The sequence below is a fragment of the Physeter macrocephalus genome, chromosome 6 (assembly GCF_002837175.3).
Source record: "Physeter macrocephalus isolate SW-GA chromosome 6, ASM283717v5, whole genome shotgun sequence".
Classification (NCBI taxonomy): Eukaryota; Metazoa; Chordata; class Mammalia; order Artiodactyla; family Physeteridae; genus Physeter; species Physeter macrocephalus.
Genome location: NC_041219.1, coordinates 74405570 through 74426678, shown reverse-complemented (window position 1 = coordinate 74426678; position 21109 = coordinate 74405570). Strand labels below are relative to the sequence as shown.

At 39.7% G+C, this 21109-nt stretch overlaps 1 protein-coding gene across 5 annotated transcripts in view; it reads right to left on the bottom strand.

The window, feature by feature from the left end:
- The window catches only part of STK38L (serine/threonine kinase 38 like), an 83500-nt gene extending 69321 nt beyond the window's left edge, over positions 1-14179 (bottom strand). For 2 of the 5 annotated variants that reach the window (XM_024129328.3, XM_055085518.1), the window contains exon 1: positions 1467-1521. The gene's annotated coding sequence lies outside the window, so the exon portion shown is untranslated. Of the gene's footprint in view, positions 1-1466; positions 1522-3823; positions 3845-14102 lie in introns of those variants that run through there. The other 3 variants (XM_024129326.3, XM_024129327.3, XM_024129329.3) reach the window with 3 other exon arrangements.
- Positions 14180-21109: the final 6930 nt, after the last annotated feature.

The following is a 21109-nucleotide window of genomic DNA, read 5'->3' as shown; positions in this document are numbered from 1 at the left end:
CCAAATGTAAATCCGATAGCTAGTGGGAAGCAGCCGCATAGCACAGGGAGATCAGCTCGGTGCTTTGTGACCACCTAGAGGGGTGGGATAGAGAGGGTGAGAGACGCAAGAAGGAAGAGATATGGGGATAAATGTATATGTAGAGCTGATTCAGTTCGTTATAAAGCAGAAACTAACACACCATTGTAAAGCAATTATACTCCAATAAAGATGTTCAAAAAAAAAAAAGAACTGCTGGTTTGGAATATGTTCGAGACTGAAGCTGACATAGAGATAAACTGAGCTGTAATGGGGACTTCAGCATTTGGGATATCTGCTAGAATTCTCCCACAGCTAAAAATCAAGGCATCTGATAAATGCCTCGCTTAGCCTTCCATCTCTCACATAGGGAAACAAACATTCTGGATATGAATGCAACCACTGGGAAGGAATTAGCCAATTAAATGGCAATGATTAATTGGGGAACCTCAGAGTAATTCTGAAGTTGGTTACAATGGCTGGGGATGGAAATGTGGGACATAACTAGGGAACAAAAATTACAAAAAGTTCAGAGAAAAGTAAATCCTGTTTGAGACTATACAAGGCAAGATGTGTCATATGTTTCAGCAAGTTCTCAAGAACAGAATTCTAGTTAAACTAGCCTTGATTAATTTTTTTAACATCTTTATTGGAGTATAATTGCTTTAGAATGTTGTGTTAGTTTCTGCTGTATAACAAAGTGAATCAGCTGTATGTATACATATATCCCCATATCCCCTCCCTCTGGAGCCTCCCTCCCACTCGCCCTATCCCACCCCTCTAGGTGGTCACACAGCACAGACAAAGGTGGGTGATCACTAAAAATCAGCATGGATTCAGGAGGAACAAGTCTTGCCCAGTAACTTTATTTCTTTTCTTGGCAAATCTACAAGGCAAACAATCTATGTGACTCTCTGAAAGGTACTTAACAAGCTCCACTCTCCAGTTCTTTTTAGGGGGGTAAGGGAGAAAGATGAAGAAAAATGGGCTGAGTAATAGATGTGTTGATAACGGATTAAGCAACAAAACCCAGAATGCTCATAAGAAAGTTCTGCAAGACTCACTGGGCTTAGACAGTTATATTACCAATGACCAGATAAAGCTTTTGATGACATCCTTATCAAAACATGAGGATGAATAGATCCTAGAGAATAATCAAAAGTGGGACAGCAGAGTCAGAATCCAAACTAATTTTTACAGAAGGTTAACTTTAACAAATGAAATTTAATAGAGAGAAGGTAAAAATTATATTTGGATTCAAAAGCAATCAAATGCTAAGTATAAATTGTGATTAACTGTTATATACATAAAGAACAACTAAAGTTTTTGTTGAATAAAGCTTGCCACAAATTAGAAGTGTGGAATGACTGCCCCCAAAACTTAGATGATCTTAATCTTAGGCTGAGTTGATAGACATAGGTTAGGAAGAAGCAAGGTGAATGCCATACCTTTGCTGTATTGTTGGGCTCATATCTGGAGAAGCTTTCAATAGCCGGCAATGCCCTATAGACAGTATGAAGGGACAAAGTAAAATGTTCTCATAATTTGGAAATTAAGTCACCCTCCGGGAGTAATAACAGCATGAAACAAATGAATTAGATAGTAATTCCAAGAAAATGTGTAATTGAAAATATTTGAGAATATCCCAATGCAATCAAAAGTGAGCAGGGTGTACTTTCTGGGAGGCAGGATTAGAATGTGAATTAAGAAAGCTGAAACCTTGTCAATTGCTTTTCTTCTGGCTAAAGGAAAGACTGTGTTAATAGAAGAGTTACATTAATTAAGAGTTACATTAAGGGTTACATTAATCTAGGGGGGGGAAAGCCGGAGTTTAACAAGCAAGGTTTTGCCTGCATTCCCCTAACATTGTCTGAGGTGGACATGGCTGACCACGTCCAGAGCAGTGCTGGTCAGGTGCATCCTTATAAAAAAGAGGCTGCATCAGCTATTAAGACTATCATCCTCACGAGGATGACCCATTTTGATTAGAATGACCACTTCCTATGTAGATTGTTTTACTGAGGTGACGGTGCGCCGAACAAATGATGCAAGTTTCTGTTCTACTCACAGTGATATTAACAAATTCATTAGTTGGCATTTTTGTTTCTATATCAAGTCTCCTGGTCACTTGCTAAATGTAAGTAAATTCCACAATCCTGAGTATTTCTGGACACACACACACACAAACACACAAATTCACATCTATGTACCTGGAAAAGTGAGATCTATAGCTTAAATATGACAATCTATATCCAGATACCACACACCTGTGAAGTTCTGCTTCTCTTTATGACAACTGTAATTTATCTAAAACTGAAGCACACATTTTAAGAGAGAAAACTAACGAAATATAACACATATGGAGGAGAGTGGCCAGGAAGGTAAAAAGTCTGGAATCCATGATATTTGAACAAATTAAATGAGCACGCTTAGCCTGAAACAGAGAAGACATAAGATAGCTGTCCTCAAACATCACTCTTACAGTGATACAAAATTATCTCTAATTCTGTGATGACAACCAGTTGAAAGCTGCATAAAGGAAGAACTTTCCAATTTACACTGTTCCGTGCCTGGCACATAGAAAAAGCTCAGTAAGTTTTGGCACACGATAAATGTTCACAATGTTAGCTATGATTGGGTTTTAAGATATAAAAAGTGTCATGAGAGAGATATGCACAAGATGCTGTGGGAAAGCAAAGGAGGAGCATCTAACCCTGAACAAGAGGTGAGAGGTCAAGGCAGGCATCCCTGAAAGTGGAGATGCCTAAGCAGAGTACTAAAGAAAGCACAGGAGTTACCCAGAAGAGTATGGGAGAGGGCATTCCAGAAAGTAGCATATAAGACCCAAGGTCAGAGAAAGCTAGAGGTTCAGTACAGCTGCAGAGGTGAGTAGAGGAAGTAATGAAAGATAAGGCTAGAAAAGCCAAAGGGCACCACTTCTTAAAGGGACTCAGGTTCGCATGCCATGTTAAGGAATCTGGAGGAGGCGATGGGGAATCATTGGAAATTTTAACTGTAGGATTTATATAATCAGATTTACATTTTAGGAGAACCCTTTTGGCAGCCACATAGAAAACGGAAGACAGCAAGACTGGTAGCAGAGAGATGGCTATTTTAGTAATTTGGAGTCCACATGAAGATATTGACACTGAAAAAGGGCCAAGATGGATAGAATTCAAGAGGCAGTAAGGAGGACTTAATAAATAACTGGATGTGAGGGATAAACAAGAAGAGGAGTCAAGGATGATTTCCAGGTTTGTGGCTGGGGCAACCAAAGAGAGAATAACATCATGCATTGGAGGAGGTAAGGAGCATGAGAAAGATTCTGGGAAAGGAGAAGATAACATTGACTCTTGCGGAAAACACCCAGGTGGTGATAACTAGGAAAGAGATGGACCATGGAGTCTCAAGCTCAGAAAAGGGTCTGATCTGGAAGTCATCATCACAGAGTTGTCACTGAAGAAGATATCGGAGCATATGAGATCGTCCAGACCCCAGAGTGTGTGGAGTGAGAAGAGGACTGGAGACAGAAGGCTGGAGAACACCAACCACTGAAGAGAAGGAAAGTCAGCAATCTTGTGATCTGTTAAGTTTCTTATCTTTAGGCAAAGAACTGAAATCTTTAGGCAAAGACTAAACACCCACTTACCAGGGATTAGAGGGAATTCACAGTAGAGAATTGGACTATTTGACCTCTACAGCATCTTTCAACTCTGAAAATGAGTCAAAGACTTTAATTCAATCCAGTATTTCTTACAATCTGAGAAAACTTTTTATCACTGTTAAAGAAAAACTAAAATCATACCTATTTTTATTCTTTGGCTTTGTCCAATGATGAAAAAACACTTTGAAGAACAAGTTTCTTGTTTGATAATGTTTTCATAAAGGGAAGGAGGACCTGTGTTGACCTAGAAAGGAAAACACAGGCTCTAGAGCTAATTTCTTATCCTACTTTCCCCTCTATGCGTCCAGTTATATGGCTGGTATCAGGATGCAGTTTTACCCAAACACATGTGCCTACTTATTCTTCCTTTCCCTTTCTGTCACCTTGTACCTGACTTGGGACTATACATAATCTATGGTTTTAAGTCTTAACATTTCAGACAGGTAGATCTAACTTTCACTAACATTTAAAGTGTGTTGGTGGGCTTCCCTGGTGGCGCAGTGTTTAAGAGTCCGCCTGCCGGTGCAGGGGACACGGGTTCGTGCCCCGGTCCGGGAAGATGAAGATCCCACATGCCGCGGAGCGGCTAGGCCCGTGAGCCATGGCCGCTGAGCCTGCGCGTCCGGAACCTGTGCTCCGCAACGGGAGAGACCACAACAGTGAGAGGCCCACGTACCGCAAAAAACTAAAAATAAATAAATAAACATGCTGAAATAGGTTAAATTCATTAATCTTAAATTAATAGGCAAATAGTGTTACAAAAATAATTTATCAAGTTGTAGAACTACTATATTATTATTCAACATCATTATAATTTGCAGAATTGTGCAATCTGGACATAAATAGATGATTAGTCAGAGAAATTATAGTTTTAAAATTCACTAAAAATTTTATTGGCCCCGCAAGGGGAGAGGCCACAGCAGTGAGAGGCCCGCGTACCGCAAAAAAAAAAAAAAAAAAAAAAAAAAAAGTGTGTTGGTTTCTGTTTCCATTTCTGCTCAATTCTAAAAACAGAGAGACACAGGTACATAAACAAGTTTTTAAACTTAAATCCAGAAATGCTTGATGAAAACAAACTGTCATTTTTGGCACAATACACCCAGGCTATTTTTAGACAGGACTACTTGCGGCTCAACTTAACCTTAAAATATGGCACTGGCCCCACCAAGTGGCACCTGGAACGGGTGTTAGAGGTGCTTGACCTCTTTCAACCATATGCACCTTTTCTCCTGCCCCCGGCCGATGCCTCTCCCGCCCCTCGGCAAGCCTTCTTTTTCTTCCCCTGTCCTGCCTTTCGCTTTCCTCCTGGTAGTGGCCATAGATTTTATTACCACTAATGGCACTAAAGCTAACACAGCTGTCAACACCGCCGCCCCCCCACCCCGCCAGAAACGCAACTGATATACACCTAACTGGGGTCTACAATGAACTTTTCAGTTGTCCTTAGAAAGCAATTTAACTATATTCTGTGTCAGTGTCCCAACTCACAGGACAGAAAAAACAAATGGCTACAGAAAGTAAACCTTTGTGAAAAGAAACCTTGAGTGCTTTTTAGCTCTGGCAGTCTAACGTCAGGCTCAGAATCATGACTTGCAGATGCAGGTTTCTAAATGACCAAAAAAGGTGGAAGCAGGGCAAACTAGAGACAATGGCTGATACCATTTGAAGTTTAGAGTCATGCTAAGTAATTACAATATAATAAGCGCTAGCATAGAGAAGATGAAAAAAAAAACACGCTATATCCAGAATAAAAGGACTTTAGCACTAGATATTTCATTTCTGGGAAACTTTTAGGGCGCCATAAAACTTGATGGGAAAGGTAAATAATTATGTTCCTACCACAATCCCCTCCCTCAAGTCAAGTACTCCTGAAGCCATGCTCTGATGCTGCATTCTCCTTATACGTCAACCCTACTTGCTCCGGGCACTCATCAAAGAGAAAGGTTTTAGTGGATTTCTTCTCCTCGATCTCTCTGGCTAATGGTGTCCTTACCTTTTCTATTTAATTTCACAAAATGGAAGCAAGAGACATTTATCCCTGGCAGCAGGCTGAGTGCGAAACACAGCAGAGGTGCTTCCACGAGGTTGTAAGAGGCAACAGAAACACTTCCTTACAAAAGCTCAGAGTGCTAAAGCTGAATAAAATAAATATGGAAAAACACGGCAAAAAGAAAGTTATTTTATTAGGACAAGTTCGTTTATCCTATCCAGCCTCTTGCCCCAACACTAAAATAATCCCTCAACAGCCTCCTACATTCTATGCTATCATGTTTTCCTGCTGCTTTTTGGCCTGAAAAACTCCTACTCACCCTTCAAGTCTAAGCTCAAACACTACCACCTCCCTGGAAACCTTCTTTGATTCCCCCAGATAGGTGCTCCCTTGAGTGCTCCTTCAGTACAGCAGCTACATGCCACTGCAATTATTTCTAAACCTCTAAGCAGTCCTGCAGGTGCCTGCCTGCTTTCTGAGCGCGCACCATGTCTTTTCATCACTGCATTTCCTGGTACTCGACACGTACCTCACAGGTAATTCAGAGTCAAAGAACTCCCTAGGTCTCAACATGAAGGGGCATCATTCATCCATCCAAGTCTCTCCTTTCCAATCCCACATGGTTTAGAACTTCATTATCTATCTCCTAGGTTATTTAAATTAGTCTCTTCATTGGTCTTCCCATTTCCGGCCCCTCTTCCCTTGAATCCGTTCTGTATACTCTTGCCTCTGTAACATTACTAAAGTATTGATAATACTTTAATTAAATATACCAGGTTGAGCAGTTGATGATGCAGAGAATGAAAAGCTGAAAAACACCTGTTCCCTAAACTGAATGGGCTCAAGCCCAATAGGGCAGAGAAGTAAATAATTAACATATAATTTATCAGGTGTTATAGAGATGTTACCAACTCACGCTAATCTCTCTGCCTAGCACGTCCTTCACTCATAAATGGTCAATTCCTATTTCACTTTATATAAGAAGCCTTCCTAATCTCTCCAGCCAGAAGCAATCTCTCCTTCCGCTGCTCCTACAGTGCCCTGTTACTTGCTTATCACTTTCTGCTTGAATTACAGTTATTTGTATCCATACATTTTGTCTCTTACTGGATTGAACCTTTCTAAGTAGAAGGGCAATACATTTTACTTGTCTCTATTTTGCCATGGTACCTAATACAGTGCCCAGAAAATAGCTGATACATGTTGAACTGTGATGATTAACCTCACTAAAATATTGAGTCTGTGATTCCTTTAGGATTTGCCAGTATTAAGACTATCAGTGGGTCAAATACATACAATTCAAGACTGAAATTTTTCCACTCTAGCCACAAAAATAGAAAGTCTATTCTGTTTGGCGAGGTAATAGTGGACATATGGAGAATATTCTCAACCAGATTTGAAAGATGTGTCCAAATGAAATGGATCTCTATTGTAAAAAGACAACAAAAGGCAACTCCCTAGTCTTAAAAACCAGACAACTAGCCCCTGCTGACAAACACAGAAAAATTAAGAAGGACAAACATGGTGTGGTATTTTCATAATGGGAACAAGTCAATGGACAAATGCTCAGCTAAGTAAAAATGTCCACAGCTCAATAAAAACTAAATTTAATAAAACAAGATACTGGTACAAGATAATATTTGAAAAATGGTTCATTAAATAAGCTCTCTGATCTCTCAAATAACACAACTTTCCAGAGCAACTTATCCATTCTTTAAAATTTATAACCAATTTCCTACAAGAGTGCTACTGTAAGATACCTCATCAAGCCCTTGTTAGGATCCCCAATTCTTTAATTTCACTTTTTTTTTAAGCTAACATTGTACTGTATTGTATTGTATTGTACTGTATTGTATTGTATTTTTTGGCTGCCTTGGGTTTCATTGCTGCACGCGGGCTTTCTCTAGTTGCAGTGAGTGGGGCCTACTCTTCATTGCGGTGCGTGGGCCTCATTGCGGTGGCTTCTCTTTGCAGTGGCTTCTCTTGTTGCGGAGCACAGGCTCTAGGCACATGGGCCTCAGTAGCTGCAGCTTGCGGGCTCCAGTAGCTGTGGCTCGCGGGCTCTAGAGTGCAGGCTCAGTAGTTGTGGCACACGGGCTTAGTTGCTCCGCAGCATGTGGGATCTTCCTGGACCAGGGCTCGAACCCCTGTGCCCTGCATTGGCAGGTGGATTCTTAACCACTGCACCACCAGGGAAGTCCTAATTTCACTTCTGAAAAAATATCTGTCCTCCCTCCACCCCGTTCCTTCATCGTAATTATTCTAGTTAAATCCAACAGTTGTGTGCAGGATGAGGTAGACAGCAATTTAACTATCATTCACCTGAATCACAAGAAGTGAGAACTTAAAACATTTTATGATTTAAAATGCAGAACTAAAGCTCCAACTTCTCAATTTTGACCAAAAAAGAAGTTCAAAGCTCAAAACTCTAAGACCTTTTAAGAAAACGCTGAGCTACAATGATATATATCTGCTCCCATTTGGCTTGAATGAAGTCAGAACATTTGATCATATCATTTATTTCAACATTAAAACTGCTTAGGGCAAGAACTGTCTCATCAACTAACTTTATAGAAGCCTTAGCAAACTACCTGTAGCAGCTTTTAATCTGAAGACCCGAATTTAAGTTTGCTTTGAGGATCAAGCGAGAAAAAGTGTAAAAATGCTTTATAAAACTCTAAAGAACAATACAAATGTAAGGTGTTACTAGTATTATTCTTACAATAAGCTCCCTCCAAGAGCAAATCCCTCTCTATAGGAAATCAGAATAGAGCTAAAATATTTCTGTATACTTCTCGCAAGAGAATGTATGCTCTACATCAAAAATGTAAATAACTCCTAAAAAAGGAGGGAGGACAGGGAAGAAAGAAAATTCAGGTGGGACTTGAAGAAGGAGGTAAATTAAATAGCAAAGGAGAAGTTTTTGTAATAAAATAAAGCAATATAAGAGAAAGCAAACCTGGATCTTAGGAATCAGTTTCTCACTCTGCCACTTAACTATCTACTCATCTACTCATGAGGCCCTGGTCCCTTCACCCCACTAGGCTCCAGTTGCCTTGTTTGTAAGTAGAGATAATAACTCAGAGGGTTGCTGTGGGGATTAAATGGGATAATATTTATATAGAGTATTTAGCACTATATCTGGTGCATAGTAAGTGTTAAGTAAATGATTACTGTTGTTGATAAAATTATTACTAGACCTGCACCCTAACTGGTGACATTCAGAAAGAAAAAGGAGCCAAGAACATGTCAGCGGGGAAGATGATATACAGAGAGCTAAGTCTACATACCACTGTTAGGAGACAGTGTTTGAGAAATACAGATTACACAGAGCATTTTTCATATTATATGCACAAATTACTTCCTGTGCCTCCAGGACGGCAGAAGACTCTACAGAAGCATAGCCAAAATCTCCGAGTCATAAAAGCTGAAGAGCAATGACTGTACAGAAGAACAAGACCAAGAAAAAACAAAGGTGCTTACTGATGTATACAGAGGCGTCTCTGATTCCAAACTTTCGATTTTCTAAATATTCATAGACAGAATGAAAGCGAAGCTCCATAGCAAAGACACAGCAACTCTGCTTGCCCAAAATAGATGGTATTAGCATCATGCAGAGTCATTTAAGTTTCTGCCATCTTGTTCTTTATTCTGGGGAAGTGGTTGTTATCTGTGGTTGATTTTGAGGTGTTAACTATTATTAACTCCATCACATTTGGTAATTGCAAAAGCAGTAAAAGTGCCCCAAAATTAGGAAGAAGAGGAACAGAATCCCCTCCTGAGGCAGATGTAGAGATTAGCAAATAACTGCAAAAGGTGCAAGAGCAATGGATGCTGCCTTTGCACATGGGCTCAGTGACTTACACACCCATGGAATCAATAAGAATCAGCAAAAGACAAGGAAAACAGGAAACCTTCCATATGTGTGCCCAGAGAATCAGCACCAATTTGGGTTGTCAGCTGGTCTGGTGTTAATTCAGGGGAAGACAAGGAGCTTGTTTAAGAATTTAAAAGTTGAGCACAGTACAAGTACTACTATCATAAGCCACAGACAAACTGCCAAAGTTCGAGGCCTTTCTGAATTTACACAACATCAACCTGAATGGTCGGCTCACTATCTGACCTGTAACTGCTAAGGTCTTAGGGAGGCTACCTGTCTCAGTGGACTTTCAATGGAGACAAAACTAGCCTATGATGGGAAAAGATGCCCCCAAAATTTCTATCAGCAAGGAGGTGAGAGTATGTCTGATTTCTCTTTGAGTTTGCCCAACTCACACTCCTTTTTACTGAGAATAACCTTTCAAAACAAAACCCGTACTTAAAGGAACGTGGAACTTTTTACAACAAAGCATAGTGGACTTAAAAGCATCTCCTTGAAATTATGGGCTGAAGATCCTGAAAATTTTATCAATCAGGGGGTGGTAAATGGAAATAATACGCCAGCACTGCTAATTCAAGCTGTATGGAAAAAAATTCTTAAATTTGTTTTGCCATTTTTGTCTTACTGTAATAATATAAATACATGGGCTTTAAATCCTGGCTATTGTTCTGACACTTTTCCCATCAGGTTTTACAGTCATCAGGGTTTTCTAGAATCTACCACACTCACACAGGAGAGAACACTTCATTCACAGAGACTGTGCCTCTGGAGCTCTACTTAAAACTATGAGTATGGTCGATCAGTGCACTGACAAAGGTCTCCATCTTGCTAGACAGGTAAGGACAAGTAAGTAGCCCTACCACTGCCTAGACATACTTTTTTTCCCTAACCTTTAAATCCAATTGAGTTTATTGTGATTTCAATACCTAGATAACCAATAACAAATGCGAACCATTCCTGAAACTTCATAAATAAAATCAGCTGGACCATTCATTCAACAAAGAAGCATTTACTGTGTAGGCCTATACTGGGCCCAGTGCAATTCTATAGCACCTTTTATTTCACAATCCCAGAGAGCTTTCAAAGTTGCCCTAACATGAAGTATCAGTGATTGAACTTCTCTCATTTTAAGCATGTACAACACTCTATTCAAAACACTGATTCAGGCATTATAAATTTAGCTGTTTGTGGAAATAAAAACTGAAAGGGCTGAGAATGACAGTCAATCATTAACTAAATTCCAAATTCACAATTCAATCCAAAAAATACCCAGTGCCAGTTGTTTTAAAAAATTACAAGCCAAATATACAATGATTCAAACATTCCACTAGGCAAAGGAGCTAATACAGTTATAACTTCTCACTTCTACATCCTTATGGTTATTGCTTCTAGGTAATAAGTCAAATTCATCAAAAGTCCCACTCAATGATTACATTTAATCTGCACCAAGAGCAACTTCCAAAAAGAGATTAAATATCTAACATGCCAAAAATAAGTTATTTACCTGGGTTTTGCTATCTTGGAGCTCTTTCTAGAAAACAGATCCCTAAATTTAGGTGCCAGAGGAATGTACTTTTCCAAATCAAGTCTTTGAAACTACAGACCTGAGAAAGGCCATCAAAAGCGGGAGATAAAATAAGGAGAGTGGTTAAGCACAGGGATGCGAGTATAAGCCAGAATGCCTGGGTTGGAATCCTTGTTTTACCATTTTCTAGGTACCTCAGTTACCCTGTCTGCAAAATGGGAATAAAAACACCTACTCCATACACTTGCTGTAGGGATTAAACCCAGGTAGATTAGTACTGTAAGGGTTTAGCGGCAAGCAGCATTATATAAAGTGTTTGCTTATGATGACTATCATATGACTAGCTCATCCAAATCATCTACACAAATGCCTTTCTCTACTGAAAGCCTTCCTTAATTGGTCTAGTAGAATTTAACCCCTCCCTCCTTGGCTTCTCCACAAAATGCATTGTGTACTATAGTTATTGGGTATATTTCCCTCCCATGAGGTTGGAGACAGAGACCACAGTTCATCTGAGTGTACAGGACAGCAAATACTGTTCATTGTTGCCCTTCAGTTTCCTCTCTCTAAAGGTTCTGAACAATAAATGCCCTGTCAATTACCAAACCTTTACCTGGAGAAAGGAGCTTTATGTAATCAGCACACTTAAGTACTGGGCATACCTTGCTAAATGTTCTCTTAAGACTTAAACAAACATTTGAGGGGTTGAAGTGGGGGGAAAGAAGGATTCACTTAATATTTTTTTAACTAATGACCAAGATTATCTTTTTAAATTAATTTTTAAAAATTTCTTATGCTTTAAAAGCTTATTCTCATTTTTTCATTCAAAAAGTCTATGGTGCTTTTAATATAAAAATACAGTAGCATAATTTCTGCATATGTCAAGTCTACTTAATCATAACTTGACCATCTGCTGATTTTAACATTACTTTGAGATGCCAATCTTTCTGGCTTTGATTTGTGCCCTCTTTTCTCTCTCAAAAAAGTGCCACACACATGCAAAAAAGCTTCCAACTTACCCCAGGTCACTGGGAAAACACTTTCTAAAGTGCTATCCTACTTCGCTAACATAATGATGTTGCCCTTACTTTGAGAGGACAGAACTTTTCTGAAAACAAATGGCTGAATTGAGTCCATTGCTTTGTTACCATTTTCTACAAAGTACAAGTCTTCCTTTGTTTTTATAGCGTCTTACCTATTGAAATTAATGTTTTTCTGGCATAAAAACTGCTGAGGACACCTTCTTAGTTGCACAAATATTCCTGGCCTCTACTCTTTGATTTATTTTAAAACAAACTCAAAAACAAAAGGCTAAAGAATTGCACTCATTTAATGTGGTTTTTCTAAGTCTAATTTTTTCATTCCCCAGTGGCACGGCCTTTCAAAGGATTACACAAACTACACCCAATTTGTTTCTCATTCTAAACATAACCCAACCAAATGGGGAATGTTATCAGCCATCTTAACAAGGAGAACACCACAAAGCTAAAACCAAACCAAAGATCAAACCAAAAAAAATATTTTTATCCATTGTACCTCCTTTGAGATCAGGACTTTTTTACATAAAGGTACTTTGACTTACCTATGCAATGAACAAATGTCATCATAATTTAACATCCTATTTTGGACTAATTTCTCTCCCCTCAAATAGTCAGAAAAATGGCCAACTCACATACAATACCTCTCAGCTACTGGGTAGAGAGTATAATAAACTTAATTGTTTTATATATCCTGAGGCATACAAAGAAAGGCCAAACAAACACAAAGAGGTTTCCAGTATCTTATATACATTTATGATTGAGACAGAGAACTTTCAAAAACCTGCCCTCAGTAAGCAAAACTGGGCTTAAACCACAATAAACCCTGCCTTTAAGTAGGGAAACCTGACAAGTTTATGCCCCCAACCCACTCACACCCCTCAAAAGACTAAGTCTCACTCCCTTCTTACAGCTAGGAGGCATAAATAAAACACTTAAAGTTGTTTCCTCAGACTTTAGTAGTGATAAAGCTAATACTCAGGCCACCTTCTCCGAGCAATCGGCTTCTATCAAAACTTATCACAAGTTGCATGAAATAGACAGGAGCGTTGGTTTTGCATTTTATCAAGTGAAGAACAACAGCATCACACTTTTTGGAGAAGCCACTACTCCCAGCACCACCAGCCCGCCCCCCTCCCCATTTTTTTTTTTTTGTCTTTCCTCCAAATTTACAGTCTGAAAAGCGGTCCCACGAAACAAAAGTAGTATCAGTAAACAGGAGTCCACTGGTTTTGAAAATAAAGTTTGTTCTTTTGCTATCAACCTGACAACTTTTTAAAGGTGAAATGTCTCCACCTCAATCGGGCACAGCCTTCCCTATTCCTATACCAGACAACCACTCATTTGCCCCCGACAGTAATGTGAAAAAAGGGAGTGGGAGAAAATGATGTTGAAAAGAAGGGTCTAGGGTTCCAGTGGTACGGACGGATTTTGAGACCGGTTTTGAACACTTCGTGTCTTCTGGGAGCTGGGCAGCTTTACTGTGTCTATCTGAGAAATGTTTAGCAATCTGACGCATCAGTTTTTAGGAATGGTACACAAATAGCCCCCACAATGTAAGAGCCATGCCCAGAATCCTTCCCCTCGGTGGCATCGGCTGAGGGCAAGGGACGGGAGAGCGGGGGATACAGGAGAGGATCCGCGACATTTGTTATTGTTTATGAAGCCCAGGCAGGGACCGGGAGCGTGGTACACGGGGGCCGAGGAGTGGAAGGCGAAAGGAGCAGGGAAGGACAAAGATGCCTCCCGGGGCTCGAGGCCACCTCTCCGGGCACCCGGTGCCAGTACCACCCCGGGAAACAAGAGGGCCAAGGCCGTCGCCGGAGCTTCACCGGAGACATTTCCAGCCCCGAAATTAGCCCGGCTTTCCCTGGACACCCAAAGACACCTAAGATCGTCTCCCGCTCCCGCTCTCAGAGTTGGGGCCGGCGCGGCGAGCCGAGCGCCCCAGCCCCCTCCGCCGCGGAGCGCCGCATCCGCGCACTCACCTGCCTCCGGTCGCTCCCGCGGCCGGCTCAGCCTCCGCACGGGCCGCAACAGAGCCGGCGCCAGTCCGCTCCCTTCTGCCCGCTCCGCCCTCGCCCCGCCCCCGGGAGGTGGGACCCGCCGCCGCGCCGGAATCTCGGGGCGGCCTCCCTGAACTCTCGCGAGGCCTCCCTGCTCCGTTTCTAGGTGGCTGGGCCAGTCTGACTCGACCCTGACGTCATACGCACCACAGCCGGAAGTAGCCTTCTGTCGTCAACGCAGCCAGACCCCCCTACCGCCCCACCCACCTGCACCTTGTGAATTCGTGACTGACCCTGGAGGGGTTGTTTGAAGAGTCACCGTTTTCCTCCCTCATCAGCCTCACCTCACTTCCCTCTTCTCTGCTCAAAGCTAGTTCAGGCCACTCTTGAGAGTGGCCCAGTGTATTGCCACATTAGTCACGTGTCCTAAATGTCGCCAGAGTTTTTCTTGATGCTTCACAATGCAATGTGAATGTTAGAGGAGGAAAGGGGCTTAGAGATCATTTCAATTATTTTTTTGGAACATAACTGTAGAGCAGAGTAGGAAAATGTGATCAACAAAAATGGATTGACTGACCTAGTTGCCTAGGTAGTAGCTGTGGAGTCTAGAAGCCACCCAGCTTCCTTGATCCTTTTCATCATGACTCAACTGTAGAGACTTGAGAGGGATTCACATTTGGAAAAGCTACCAAAAACACTCTGCGGTATTCATGAAAAACTTGCTTGGGTTATCTTGGAAAATCTAAAATAACTGACAATACTAGGCTGCTTATTTAGGATCAGAGAACTATGAGGAAAATCACCTGCCTGTAGCATGACTCAGAAAGGATGGCTTTGGGAAAATGATGCGTTTGAGTTTTTACTGGGCAAGCCAAACAAGAGAATCGTTCCCAATTATTGCTGACAAATTATCTTCCATCTGAATAGTGGAGATTTTATAGAATACCATTTACTCTTAGTCTGTTAAGACAGTATACAAAGCTAGTACTGTGCTTGCAGAAAATATAATTCAGAGATGCCAATCATTATCTTTAAGTTTCACCAAGAGCAGGTGACACATACGAAAGACTTAGGGACGAATCTTAACATCACTTCTATTATTTTTACACTCTGTGCTTTTTCATGCATAGCTTGCTAGCAGAAAAAGCACTATGTAGTCAGGTAATTAGTGTATTCTTGGGGAAATCAGTTCATTCTATATCATATGGTCGTTTTGAGGCTCAAATGACAATTGCCATATGCGAGCATAAGAGGTTTAATTGTGATCAAACATGCTCGACAGAGGCCTGTACACCTCCACCATGCACGTACTACTTCAAGTGGGTAGGATTAAGAACAGTTTATGGAGTATTTTATAGCAAATTTATGTTTTCAAATGTGCCGTGCTATTTTCACGGAGCTAGAGTAATAGGGACTTGTCTAGGGTGTCAGACTAGGATAACATGAGGCAGAGGCTAAAGCTTCGACTTTTAGTTTCTTAATTGACGCCATTCCAAATAAATTCTGCCTGGTTGTTGAAGGTACCTGACCTGAATCAAATTAGAGCCAACTGCTCTTTTGGAAGTTTGGTGAAATCTATGGACCCTTTTTTTCAGAACAGTGTTTTTAAATGCATAAAATAAACTACCTAGGGCTACAAAGGAAATTGATTACATTAATATACAATTATTAAAATAGCAAAAAATGAGGTTTTGATATAGTTCTGTAGTAGGCAGCTTCTAAGATGATTCCCGATAATCCTCACCTTCTGCTATTTCTGTCTTGCGCAATCCCCTCCTCTTGAGTGTGGGCTGAACCTAGTGACTTCGTTTGGGTTTTTTTGTTTGTTTGTTTGTTTTTAAGTTTTTTTGATGTGGACCATTTTTAAAGTCTTTATTGAATTTGTTACAATATTGCTTCTCTTTTATGTTTTGGGTTTTTGGCTGCGAGGCATGTGGGATCTTAGCTGCCCGACCAGGGATCTAACCTGCATCCCCTGCACTGGAAGGCGAAGTGTTCACCACTGGACCACCAGGGAAGTCCCCGTGACTTGGTTTTGAAAAAGAGAATCTGGCAAAAATGATGGGGTGTTACTTCCATGATTATGTTACAAAAGACTCTGGCTTCCATCTTGTTCACCTTCTCTTGCTCCACTTCTTACTCACTGTGATGAAAGCCAGCTGTCAGGCTGTGCCCTGTCTTATGGAGAGGCCCATGTGGTACAGAACAGAGCAAGGTCTCCAGTCAACCGCCACTGAGGAATTGAGGCACCCAGTCCAACAACCCATGAGGAACTGAATCCTGCGCACAACCACATGAGTGAGCCTGGAAGCAGACTCCCTCCCAGTGGAACCTCGAGGTGACTGCAGCCCCAGCTGACACCGTGACTGAGCTTGGTGAAGCACCCTGAGCCAACAGACCCAGCTAAGCCTTGCCAGATTCCTGGCCCCCAGACACTGTGAAATAATACGTATTTATTTTTTAAGCCACGAATTTGGGGGGGGACAGTTAATTTATTACACAGCCCTAGATAACTAATAGTTATATATTTGCTTCTTTATTAATGCATTAAATTACAAGATCAATACCTACAGTAATTTTGCAGTAATGATGCACATAAACAATATTTTGAGATATCTGCACCAACTTTAATGTGGTAGAAAATATGTGTGAGTTCTATTGGGGGCAAAGTCACAGGTTGCTAATATTACTGTGGTTCGCTGACTACCTTCATAATGGAAGAAATGCTAATTTTCAATTAGGTAGGGCTTAGTGAAAAATACATTTATGCATATATATTATTATTTATGCCTAAGTTATTTATATACATCTATATAATGTGTATATTTATTTTTTTCCTCAAAGTTCACAGACCCAGATTAAGAATCCTTAGTCTAAATAATAGATTTTTTGGTAGGGCTTTCCAAAACTCTTATTATCAACTCTCTTATTATCAATTAGAATTAAATAAACCCAGGTAACCATGGCCATTGCAAACTGTATTGACCTACAGTTGAATATGAATTTTTATCCCCTTTCCCTTGTTCCCTCTTCTCCAAATCTATGCTAAGTATAGGTAGACAAGCTAAAATTGTAGGCCAGAGAGAGAGAAAAATCATGATGAAAATCTTTTCAGCACCCAGAATTCATCTGATTTTTGTTTTCAGTTGTGCAATTTAGTATTACTTTTACTCCCCTAGGCCTACCACATAGTAAATAACCAAAGAATGCCAAATGATGGTAGTAAATGATAACAGAAGGAAACTATCAATAAAACTCTTCCATATAGAAAACACAGAAACATAGAAAAGTTGCTTTCCTATATATGCAGCTTTGCAACTGTGGGATATGGTCAAAGCAGCTTTTAGAGGACAACTTACTGCTTTAAATGCATTTAACAGAAAACACAAAAATGTAAAAACAAATGAACCAAGCTCTCAATTCAGGAAACCTGAAAAAGAAAACAAAATAAATCCAAAGAAAATAGAAGGATGTAAAGATTACAGCAGGATCCCTTCCAGATGTCCTGGCCCTTATGTGTACCAAGTATTATAGATCAAATACATAATCACTCCCATATATAACTCTGTTTTTCAAATGGATGTAAATTCTGTTATGATTAACAAGTTCAAATACAGTTCTGAAATATAAAGGCAGAAATGAATGTAACAGGGAGTTAAAAACAAGTCTGAAACTGACAAGATGATTCTTTGAAAAGTCAAGGAAACAGGAAAAACTTTGGCAAGACTAATTGGGGGTGAGTGGTGGGGGGGGGAGACACAACTAGCAAGAATGATAATAGAGATGTAACTGCAGATATGGAGTTTTTTTAAGCATTACAAAATTATGATTAAAAAGAGAGAGGCTATCAAGACAAGCTGGCTGAACACTCCCCCCTGTGTGAGTATGAGCCATGCTAATTCCTGACTAGCTCCATGGAGAGACCAAGAAGAGTAGCTAATCTTTACTGAGTTCTTTCTGTGTGCCAAGCATTGTGCTCTTTGCTTGTACTGTCTCATTTAATCTTTACAATAAGCCAGTGAGTTAGGTATTATTGTCACCAGTTTATAGATGATGAAACTGAGGCTCAAAGAGCTGTAGTGACTTACCTAAGATCACCCAATAGCAAGTGGCAAAGCAGGCAACCCAGATTCCTAACAGTAGATAAAAGAAGTACTACTGAGCAAAAGTAAAAAACGGAATTTGGAGACAGAGAAACTAGTTTGAAGTACTTACCTGTTTACAATATGCTCGATAAATGTTAGCCTCGAGTACTATTATGATGATAATCCCCATCCTTTAAATGGGATTAAAAAAGACTACAACTGCTGGGCTTCCCTGGTGGCACAGTGGTTGAGAGTCCACCTGCCAGTGCAGGGGATACGGGTTCGTGCCCTGGTCCGGGAGGATCCCACATGCCGCGGAGCGGCTGGGCCCGTGAGCCATGGCCGCTGAGCCTGCGCGTCCGGAGCCTGTGCTCCGCAATGGGAGAGGCCACAACAGTGAGAGGCCCGCGTACTGCAAAAAAAAAAAAAAAAAAAAAAAAAAAAGACTACAACTGTAAACATGCAGAGATATGGACAGAAAGCCACATTCAAAGATGTTTATCTCAGCATTATTTATCCATAACTGTAAAAAGTTGGAACTAATCTAAATATCTGAAGATAGGGATTGGTGAAATAAATTATGGTGGATCCATACAGTGTAATAGCATATGTGTGTTAAAAATCATAGGTAGATAAATGGTTAATGACATAGAAAGATGTTCAGAATATACTGTTAGTTTTGGGAGTTCTTCTAAAGCACGTTACCAACAGTGTAATAGCTTTGGTATAAAAATTATTTGAAAAATAATATATCTATGTATTCATAATATACACATTCCACATCTATATTTAAAGACTAAAAAGAAAAACAGTAAAATAAAAACGTTCAATGTTGTGATTATGGAAAAAAAGTTAATGATCTATAATGTTATGCCAATTAATTTTTTTTTGAGGAGAGAGAGAATAGGTGCTTTTCAGTTCTCTTGGAAGACTGTCCGATGGAAAACCATTAATTTTTTTATTGTGGACAAATAGAAAGTTGATGGGATAAAAAGAAAGTTGAATGGACCTTTCCAGTTTGACATAAAGAGTGCTTGACCCCTGGCTCCTTTTCTCATAGCCAAGACTTTCAAAGGGGCTCTTGCCCAGACAGGCTAAATGCAATTGAGTTTGTTTGTTTGAAAATAAAGGCTCTTTTCTACAAGCTTCAGGGGACTTTCATTGGACCATTTAATCAAACACATGACAATCCATTCAGAACTCTCACCAGACTGCCTTCTGCAGAACACTTTATAAACCTGGAAACAATGACTTCTAATTGATTCATGTTTTAATTTTTAACTGGCTTGACTAAAGTGCAAACTATTTATCACCTAGGGTGTAAAGCATTCCAGGTTTAGGCTATTTATCCTCCAAAGTTAAAAGCACCTTTGTAAACCAGAAACCTGAAGAAAAGCATTAAGGAAAGGTGAAAATATATTATGTCTAACGATCTCTTTTCATTATATTTATTGCTCTGCAAAGTGTAACAAAGAACCACACGGGATTTGTATTCCAAAGACCTGGTTCTTTTACTACTGTACGACCTTGCACAGATCAAAAAAGTTCTGTGAAGTCTTATTTCCTCATTTGTAAGATGGCAGAATATCAACATGATAGTTGCTGCAAAGATGAAATATTTTTTGATGAAAGCACTTTGTGAACCATACAACATCACTGCCATAATGGAAAGAACACTGAAGATAGAAAGATCTCAGTTTGAAAAATAGCTACCTCTTAGGATTAAATGAAATTAAATGAGATAATATAAATAAACACCTAGAATAGGACTCAGCATATATTCACACTCAATTCAAGATAGCTATTATTATTATTATCATCACTAATACTAATAATTAGTGATATAACAAAAACGCATGTTTCAGAATGAAACCCTTTTACTTTTGTCAGCTGCAAATTAAATGGATTCTCTGCATCTGCAGAAGATTTTTGGTGCTGTTTACATCCATGAAGAGAGAGAAAGTCCCTGTCAGACCTTTCTTGCTTTGATTCTTGTCTACTCTATTAATTTTTACAGATTCCTGATACTAACAGAGATACAGTGGATTTTCTATCTGTGAAATAGGAAAACTAAAAAACTAAAAGGTGGGGTTTTTTTTCCTTAAATCTCACTGCCTTTCTCATTCCTAATTTCAGGATTGAGTCCTAAAAATTTTATTTTCTCAAGTAAGAAAAAGAATACCCCGCCCCAAAGACTGTTTTTCATCACAATAGTAGAATTCAACTTATAAAAAAACCCATTCATCTTTAATGTAGGCAGCTGAAGAAAGCTAAAATAATTTGAATACATTCTAGGAAATTATTATAGTCACTTTGTTGTAGAGTGTCTATTCATATTCTGTGATTCTAGTACTTAAAATTATTATACCTTTAAAAAGCAACCACACTCCAGTTTTTTATTCATTTATTTTAAATATTTATTTATTTTAATTATCATTAAAATATTTATTATAAATAAATAAATAACCTATTTGGTTTTTGGATCTGCACCAGAGTTCCTATACTTTATTTGTTTCTTCTTCTATAACTTATTAGCCCATTTATATAGAATATATTTTTTTAAGTTGATCTCTTTATAAGTGATTATGACTCTGCTTCAAAATCTATTTAAGTTGTTATAATGAACTCTTTAGAGATGATGTCAGGTCTCAGAAAATCTATAAACTAAGAGGGTTTAGAGGGGGTTTCTTTTTTACAACTCCCATCTGCTGGGGTGGGGACTCTTTCCTTTTCTTACAGCCACGTTATTCAGTGACTCTACGTGCATATGCTACACTCCTCAACTACTACATTCTACTTTCAATCTACTTTCTTTTTTTTTTTTTTGCGGTACGCGGGCCTCTCACTGTTGTGGCCTCTCCCATTGCGGAGCACAGGCTCCGGACGCGCAGGCTCAGCGGCCAC